This window comes from Arachis hypogaea, chromosome 16, assembly GCF_003086295.3.
Source record: "Arachis hypogaea cultivar Tifrunner chromosome 16, arahy.Tifrunner.gnm2.J5K5, whole genome shotgun sequence".
NCBI classification, from domain to species: domain Eukaryota; kingdom Viridiplantae; phylum Streptophyta; class Magnoliopsida; order Fabales; family Fabaceae; genus Arachis; species Arachis hypogaea.
The window spans coordinates 18,892,588-18,901,467 of NC_092051.1; positions in this window are offsets into that span (position 1 = coordinate 18,892,588).

Genomic DNA, 8,880 nt, shown 5'->3' on the forward strand with positions numbered 1-8,880 from the left:
GAAGAATCTGAAGTCATAAGACTCTCCAAGCTATCTGCTACAATTACAAGCCTTTTTCATAAAGGGATATAGAAAGTAAATAGGTTAAATATTGTACTTATCTTTTTGAATTTTATGGATAGTGTTTCTTTGTAAATATGTTGAAAAATAACAGTTCCATGGATATTAGGTCTATTTGTAAATTATTTAATATGGTGTAATACCAAAATTAATTAATATTAACACATAAAACTCTTTATTATAACACCATTGCAGAAAGTAAAGCTGTATGCCATTACATTAATAGAATAACACCGAAATTCTACAACTACAACGCCAATTTTAATTCTAGTGAACACTAAAAAATGCTGATATTAAAACCCAAATAAAAAATAAAATTCATTATTCAACAAACACAATAACACTGAATGTCATTCAAATTAAAACCGAAAGTTCTATCTTATTGCATTAAATCTCTAAATTGATAATTCATAATTTGTCCGTGATAAAGGATTGAATTTGGCTACGTCATTGATCCATCATCTAAAAGGTTCAACTGCAAAAGTTAAAGCATATATTAGCACAAGTATTTACATGCAAAACCTCAATTTTACATAATCAAACACATCAATTTTACCTCCTTAACAGCTTTCTTTTTCTTTTCTTTTTTTTTGATGCATTTACAATTTGTTTTTCAGTATGTGATCTCAATCTATTTTTGGGACGTCCTTTTGTTCACACGTGGTAGGCTTTGAAGGTTGTTAATTTCATCCAAAGAAGCATCTTCATATGATAACAAGCATTTTCCTTTACTTTTGGCTTTATGTTCTTGCATCTCAACCATCACATTATCATAAGTGTGCATCATGGTTACTCTTGATATGTGTATGCATCCTCTTTACATTCTTACTCTAACGTTCCAATATATATATATATATATATATATATATATATATATATATATATATATATATATATATATATATATATATCTCGGTGCCACTTTATCTAGTCGCTCAAAACTTAATGCACTCAAACAATGACGGCACAAAATGCCTCTTGACTTGAATAATAAGCATTGGCATTTTACTTCATACGTCGTGAAACCTAGAGCGGATTCTGTCGATCTTATAATACAATTTACCTTTCCTTTAAATTGTGCTTGAATTTTCCTGAACTTCGCATGAGTATACACGTGCTGAAATTGAGCTTCTATTGATGACTTTGTTGCATAAGGTATGATAGTATGAAAATTTTCAGCATCAGATTATCTCTTTTTGCTCTTTGCTTCCTATGCAATTATCATATTATTTCACAAATTGAATCAATGAGATATTTCATGTAATAAACTTGTTAAAAAAAAAATATGCATGCTCTCACTCCATTGTGTGCTTCGCATCCCAGCCCAAAAGTAATGATCTAGATATGTTGGTATCCATAAATGTTGATCTTCAAAAAGCTCTAAAAAATATCAAAACAGTAAGTCAGACAGCACAACACCCAAAATGTATATAATTTCGCACTGCTATTATAATGCAACAACACCAAAATATCTAATAAAGCCACTATTATTTGACAGCCACTTATTGTTTACAACACCATACTTCGTAACAAATCATTCCAATTTCAAATGCATCTTTTGTAACAAAGTTCCAAACAACATTACTCGTCTCTTGTTGAATTTCTTCATTTCTCTTGTAGCTATTTAATTTCTGTAGAATCTTCATAATATGCCAAATACACCACTTGTGAATTGTAGTTGCCATGCAAGCCTTTTGCATTGACGCACATTGATCGGTATTCGGTAAGAATATCTTGTGAAGCCTTTTTTCCTATGCAATAAAGTCAACATTCAAATAACCATTTAAATAATTGAATATTCTCATTTTTCATCAAAGCACATCCAAAAAGTATAGAATGACCATGGTGATTCGCACCAACAATAGAACCAAAAACAAATTATACCTGAACTCAACAACACAACAATGAAAATCAGATATGCACCTCTGAAACACAACAACTATTTATAATTGACACCGAAAATGTTTCAGACCAACACAGCAAAGTCTCTGTTTGCATTATAAGTGGTATCAAACGAAATAACATCACCAAAATACTCAAAAGCAGCCCAGCTTCGTGCATCAGCCCAAAAAGCATTTTTAATTAATTCACCAACCTCAAGTTCAAGCTCATAAAAGAAGTTTTTATTATTTTATTTCATTCTGAATAAGTATGTCCCAAATTCTTTGGCATCATCTTGTTCAGAAACATTACGAACTTCTCTTGTAATGTAATTTCTAACATCTTTTTCAATAAACTTTAGTTCACGATAACCTCTTGCTACTGTAACAAAGGATTGATATGTCTTACTTGGCCTAATATCAGCTTCATCATTATTCTCAATTTTGTGACGGTCAAACATGCTTAGCTGCCTATGTTGTTTAAGCATCTCTGTTTGATTTGGACAACATGCATGTAAATGATCGAAAACAACTTTGGAAATAACCCAAACACCAATCTCCTTTAATATATGTATATAAATTATTGTACGACAATTTAATCCTATTGATGGGTTTATCTTCTTAGTAGGAGATATGTTGGATTTCTATTTCCCTTCTCTATTGCATGTAATTGGTTGATTTTTTATTTCATTTTCCTTCCTATTTGTATTTCTTATTTTGGTAGTAAAACCTGTAACTTTAGTATAATCTTTATAAAATTTTTCAACTGCTTCAAGTGTGTTAAAAGTCATCCCAACTTTTGGCATAAACTACTTATTAACATCAAACAAAAACTTCAATAACACAGAAAACTGGTCAATACAATACCATTATTATCTCAAAACAATAGCGAGATCATTCATATTTGACATCAAAGAATTTCATCAACTAATACTTAAATAGAAATCACATAAAACTAAACACACAACTACTAATTCCATTTAGCACCGAAATTTAATGAACAAAACACCAAATCATTAACACTGATCTTTACAAACCAATTCATAAAAAAAACGAACTTATCAGTACAATGTCATTCTTTACTCTGGAAAATTCCGAAACTCATTAAACGTAACATAAACATATTTTCACAATCAAATTCAAAACAATTCAAAATTCATAGATCAATCAAACTCAAATCCTTAATCATCAACATTGATTTTCACAAAGATAAATGTAACAAAAACTAACTATATTTATTCTCTCAATCAAACCTCGTCGACTACATTCGATTGAAAAAAATCATCCAACTCACCCTGGTTCAACGTAATCAAACTTGCATAATCCAACTCGCCTTAGTTCAACGCACTCGAACTTGCATCATACCAGGGGCAGAGCTTTAGTTTGACAATGAGGGTCATGGCCTCTCAAAATTTTTATAAAAAAAATAGTAGTATTTCTCTAAAAAAAATATAGTTTAGTTGGCTTAGCTTAACTCCTTCACTTTGACATGAGGTATTCGAGTTCAATCTTCATCTTTTGCATTTATTGAATAATTTTGAGTTTTATTTTTTTAGTTTCCTACGGTATCTCTCATCCCGATAAGTCAAGAACTAATCCATCGCGGTACATAAGTAACTTCATCTTTGGATTTGGGCCAAAGTGGGTTTTGATATGTTAAAAAATTTTGTTGGCTTTTTCAGAAAACACATCAAAATCTTTTATTTTATTTAAAAAAATCAAATCTAGAAATATCATATAACAAAAAAAAAAGATAAAAATCATAGTTAAATCCTTGCCAAAAAAAAATTCATTGCCTTTGTTCGTAAAGAAAAAACACCCAAAACAAGTTTTTAATGGTGTCAGTTATAAAAAAAATTAAGTATTTTTTATTTATTTAATTTGATGTTATTTTATATTTTATTGTTTATTTAATTTAATTTTTATATTATGTAAAAATATTAGAATATTCAATAAGTATTAATATTATTGTATTTTCATACATTGATAGAAGAATTTACAAGTTATAACTCAAGAAGTTTTAATCTTTTAAGCAAAGTTTTGAGTTTAAGCAATTATATTTTTCGCATCATCTTTATAAAATTAAATAACTTTTTATTTATTTAATTTAATATTATTTTATATATTTATTGATTCCTTAATTGAATGTCTTTTGGCTAGAAAAAATATTCAATAAATATTATAAATTTTAGTAGTTATCTTTTTAACTTTTTTTTATATATATTTCACAAGATATATATTCAAATTTTTCTCATAATTATGAAAAATCAAAGAATTAATGCATTTTTCAAGAGAAAGATTAATGTTCAAAGAAAGAGAAAATCATTTTGTGAGTAACATGATATTCTAATTTCTAATTTAACTACTTTTTATGTAACAAAGTAAGGATGCTCGCGTTACCAAAAAGATCATATTACAATTGAGCATTATTTTAGAGTGGAGATATTTTTAGTCATAATTGATAAGCAACTACAAGAGTTGAATAGCAAATTTAATGATCAAGCATTGGATCTACTAAGTCTGAGTTATACTCTCATGTCTAAGGATATTTACAAAAATTTTGACATTGCTAAAATTTCTACTCTTATTAACAGTTACTATCTCGAAGACTTTACTGAATAAGAAAAGATTAATTTACCTTTTTAACTTCAACATTTTATTCTTGATGCTCATCTACATCCAAAAATAAAGAATCTATCAACTATTCATAAATTATATAAATGTTTAGCAGAAATAAAAAAAATAAATAATGTATTACTTAATTGATAGATTGATTCGTCTGATATTAATTTTTTCAGTTTTTACAATTATTATAAAAAGATCATTTTCAGTAATAAAAATAATGAGGATAAGGTTTAAAAATAAGATGGAAGATAATTTTCTTGTAGATAATTTAGTTATTTACATTAAGAAAAAAATTGCTAAAAAATTTAATTCTGATTCAATTATTAAAGATTTTAAATTATTCAATACTCGAACAGTATTATTATAAACTATTTTATATTTTTTATCTGTAAAATTATTTATTTATTATATTATTAGTAACATACTTAAGGAATAATTATATTTATAAATTTTATTTTAATATAAATATTATTACGTCATTTTTATGTTAAATTTTTTATTTCTCAATTTTTTTTTTCAAGTTCTCCATTATATCATACATTATTTGTTCTTAATTTTTTATTTCAGATCGAAAACGAAAACAAAAATAAAAAATAAAAAATGCAGAAAATGCAGAAACAAATAACAAAACATTCAAGAATGCAGAAAAAAAAAACAAAAAATCTGTAATAAAATTTTTTTTTAAAAGAAAGAGCTCAACACATATGTGGAGCATGACAGACAAACAAATATAACAGTCGTACAACTCCTATGTCATCTCCGGCATTGCCATCAATAACATGAGTTATTTACAACACCATTCTGTGGCATATGAAAAGGATTGCTTCACGCATTCTCTAATCCCTGTTGTCTTGTTGTGAAAAATGACATCATTTCTGCGTAACCATATAGTCCATATCACTGAGAAAAAACCAACTAGCTAGTATTTGCGCACCTCTTTCCTCATTGTCACGGATCTCCAACTCTCAAATTGCTCTTTCACATTACCGGGGGTAATCCACTCTTGGCCAAACGCCAGGACCCAAGCACACCACACCTGCCAAGAGTACTCATAGGTAATAAACAGGTGTTGTATATTTTCTGCATCTTTCTTACATAACACGCACATAGTATCATTCTGTTGTAGGATTTCCAGTCTATTCAGCCGATCCTTAGTATTGACTCTTCCTACCAAGACGAACCAGGAGAACAGTTCCACTCGTGGCGGAACTAGGCCTTTCCAAATTTCTTTTGTGAACCTATAGCTCAGTAGCTCCTCATCCAAGGTCTGTTCCTGCAAAACCTGAACAAATGAATTAGTTGAATAAACGCTCTCCTTATTAAATTTCCACACCACTCTATCTTGCATATCTGCTATCAATCTAACTGATTGCAGGACATGCAGCAACTGGTTCAGTACATTTGTCTCCCATTGTCGTAGTTCCCTTCTCCATTGGAAATGCCACACCCACTCTATCCCATCCCAGAACCCACAGTCCCCAATAACTGATCCTTGTTGGTTTGAAATCAAGAAGAGTCTCGGAAAGCTGTCTTTCATCTTCCCCACTTGGAGCCATGTATCCTCCCAGAATCTGGTCGATCTACCATCTCCTACTTCCATAGCCAGCCCATCAATCATCTTCTGCCTAACATGTTGTTCCTTTATTTGCACTTAACAGATGTCCCTCCATGGTCCTCCCCTCTTTGGTAATATCTGGGTTGAGAGTAAGTGACTTGGGTTCAAGCTATTGCAAGAACATACAATTCTCTTCCATAGGGGACAATCCTCCTTGGAGAACCGCCACCACCATTTAAACAATAATGCCGTATTTCGGACCACCGCATCACCCACCCCAATCCTCCTAGCTTCTTAGGTGCCTGGACCATCTCCCATCTCACTAGTGCCATACCCGCTCTTCCATCATCCTTTCCCCAAAAAAATTTTCTCTGCATAGAGATAATTCTCTGTGCAACCGCGTTTGGCATCTTGTACAAACTCAGGTAGTAAATGGGCAGGCTGTTGATAACTGACTTGATAAGTACCAGCTTTCCAGCCTTGCTAAGAACCTTTGCTTTCCACAAGCTGAGTTTCTCTTCCACCTTATCAATCACCGGTTTCCAAGTTTTTACCAACCGCGAATTCGCTCCTAGGTTAATGCCAAGGTACCGCACCGGCAGAGCTGCCTCCTGACAGCCTAATAGCTGACACATCCGGTTGATCCACTCCTGGCTGCAGTTCACTGGTATCAAGTTAGACTTCTCGAAGTTGATGCTCAACCCAGACATCATTTCAAAACACCTCAGAAGCCTCTTATAGTTCTTGACAGTCTCCTCCTCCGGTGGACAGAATAAAATAGTGTTATCAGCAAATTGTAAGTGTGATAGCTCTATTTTATCCCTACCGACTAACAGAGGAGATATCCGCCGATTCCTAACCGCCTCTCCGATCATCCTGTTCAACACATCCACCACTAGTACAAACAAGAAAGGCGATAAAGGGTCTCATTGACGTAGCCCCCTCTCCATTTTGTATGGTTTTGACGGAGAACCATTAATTAGGATAGATATAGATGCCGATGTAACACACTCCCTCACCCACGCCCTCCATGTCCTTCTGAACCCCATCTTCTCTAGTACAGTATCAACAAAGCACCATTTAACTCTATGATAGGCTTTCTGGAAGTCCAGTTTAATAATCGCTGAAGCCTTCTTCTTCATTTTTAACCATTGCACAGTTTCACATGCTATTAAAGCTCCATCATGTATCTTTCTCCCCTTCACAAAAGCACTCTGTGTTTCCCTACTAAGCCTGGCATAACACCCCTCATTCTTCGTGTTAATATTTTTGAAATAACTTTATAGACACATCCAACCATGCTGATAGGTCTAAGGTCTTTTATTTCCTTAGCCCCAACGAATTTCGGAGCCAACGCTACCCAAGTGACATTAGCGTCCGCTGGCAATCTTGCAGTCTCAAAAAACTTCATCACAGCTGAAGTGAACTCCGTGCCAATCTCAACCCAACACTTTTTTATGAAGTTCATGTTGTACCCATCGCTCCCCGTAGCCTTAGAAGATTCACAGTCCCATACTGCCTCTTTCACTTCCTCTACTGATGGTAGCACCTCTAAGGCTTCCGCTTCCTCCCTCTCTAGCCGGTTAACCAAACCATCCCTAAAAGTCACCCTTGGGGACGCTTCCTGGTAGTACAGACGTTTATAAAAGTCCCGGATCGCGATCTTTATTCTTGCTTGATTCCTCACCAGCCTCCCATTAATCACCAAACCCTCAATTCGGTTATTCCTTCTCCTCGCCAAAGCAATATTATGGAAGTACCTTGTGTTTCTATCCATTTCAGTGGCATATTTGGACCTTGACATTTGCTTCCAGTGCATATCCTGTCTTAGATACCACTTCTCACAACACTTCACTAAAGCCTTTCTCCTTGCCTCTATTGTACCATCATACCGGCCACTACTAACCATATCATCCACCTTACGTATTTCTTCCTCAAACCTCTTTATCTGCTCAGTCATATCCCCAAAGTGCTGCTTATGCCATAAACGTAAAGGTTCAGATAGTGCTTTCATCTTCTCTAGGAATTGTCCATCTCCTATTTCCCTTCATTCTTCCTTCACCATCCTCAAGAATCCTTCATGCGTGAACCACGAGTCCAGGCTACGGAACGGTCTTGGACCATCGAATCTTCTGAAATCTTCCATGATCAAAGGGCAGTGATCAGATAAACCTCGAGGCCCACTTCTTAGCCTCGTCTTCGGGTACATATCAAGCCACTCTGAAGAAACCAAGCTCCTATCAATACGACTGCACGACTGTCCCCTGAACCATGTATACTTACAATCATTAAGTTCCAAATCAATCAACTCTATATCATTTATCCATGTTCTAAACTCTGCCGCAGACGCTGGTAATGTGGTTGCTCCTTTCCTTTCCTCCAAAAGCATAATTTCATTAAAGTCCCCCAAAAAACAGACCGGCACCTGACACAATCCTGCAATATAACTCAGCTTCTCCCACATGGAGATCTTCTCAGCTCTCTCATGCGGTCCATACACCAAACAAATAGCACAATGAAAGTTATCTTTGACCACTACCCCCTCTAAACACAACCATCTATCCCCTTTGTAGCAATTATACATTTTAAAAGCCGACTCATTCCATATGAACAATAGTCCTCCAGAAGATCCAATCGAACCTACAAACTTCCAACACGCTCTGTCACTTCCCCATATACGAACAACATCAAATTTAGTCATGACCTCCTTCTTTGTTTCTATCAGACCCAACATTTCCAACTTAAATTTATTTTTAAAAT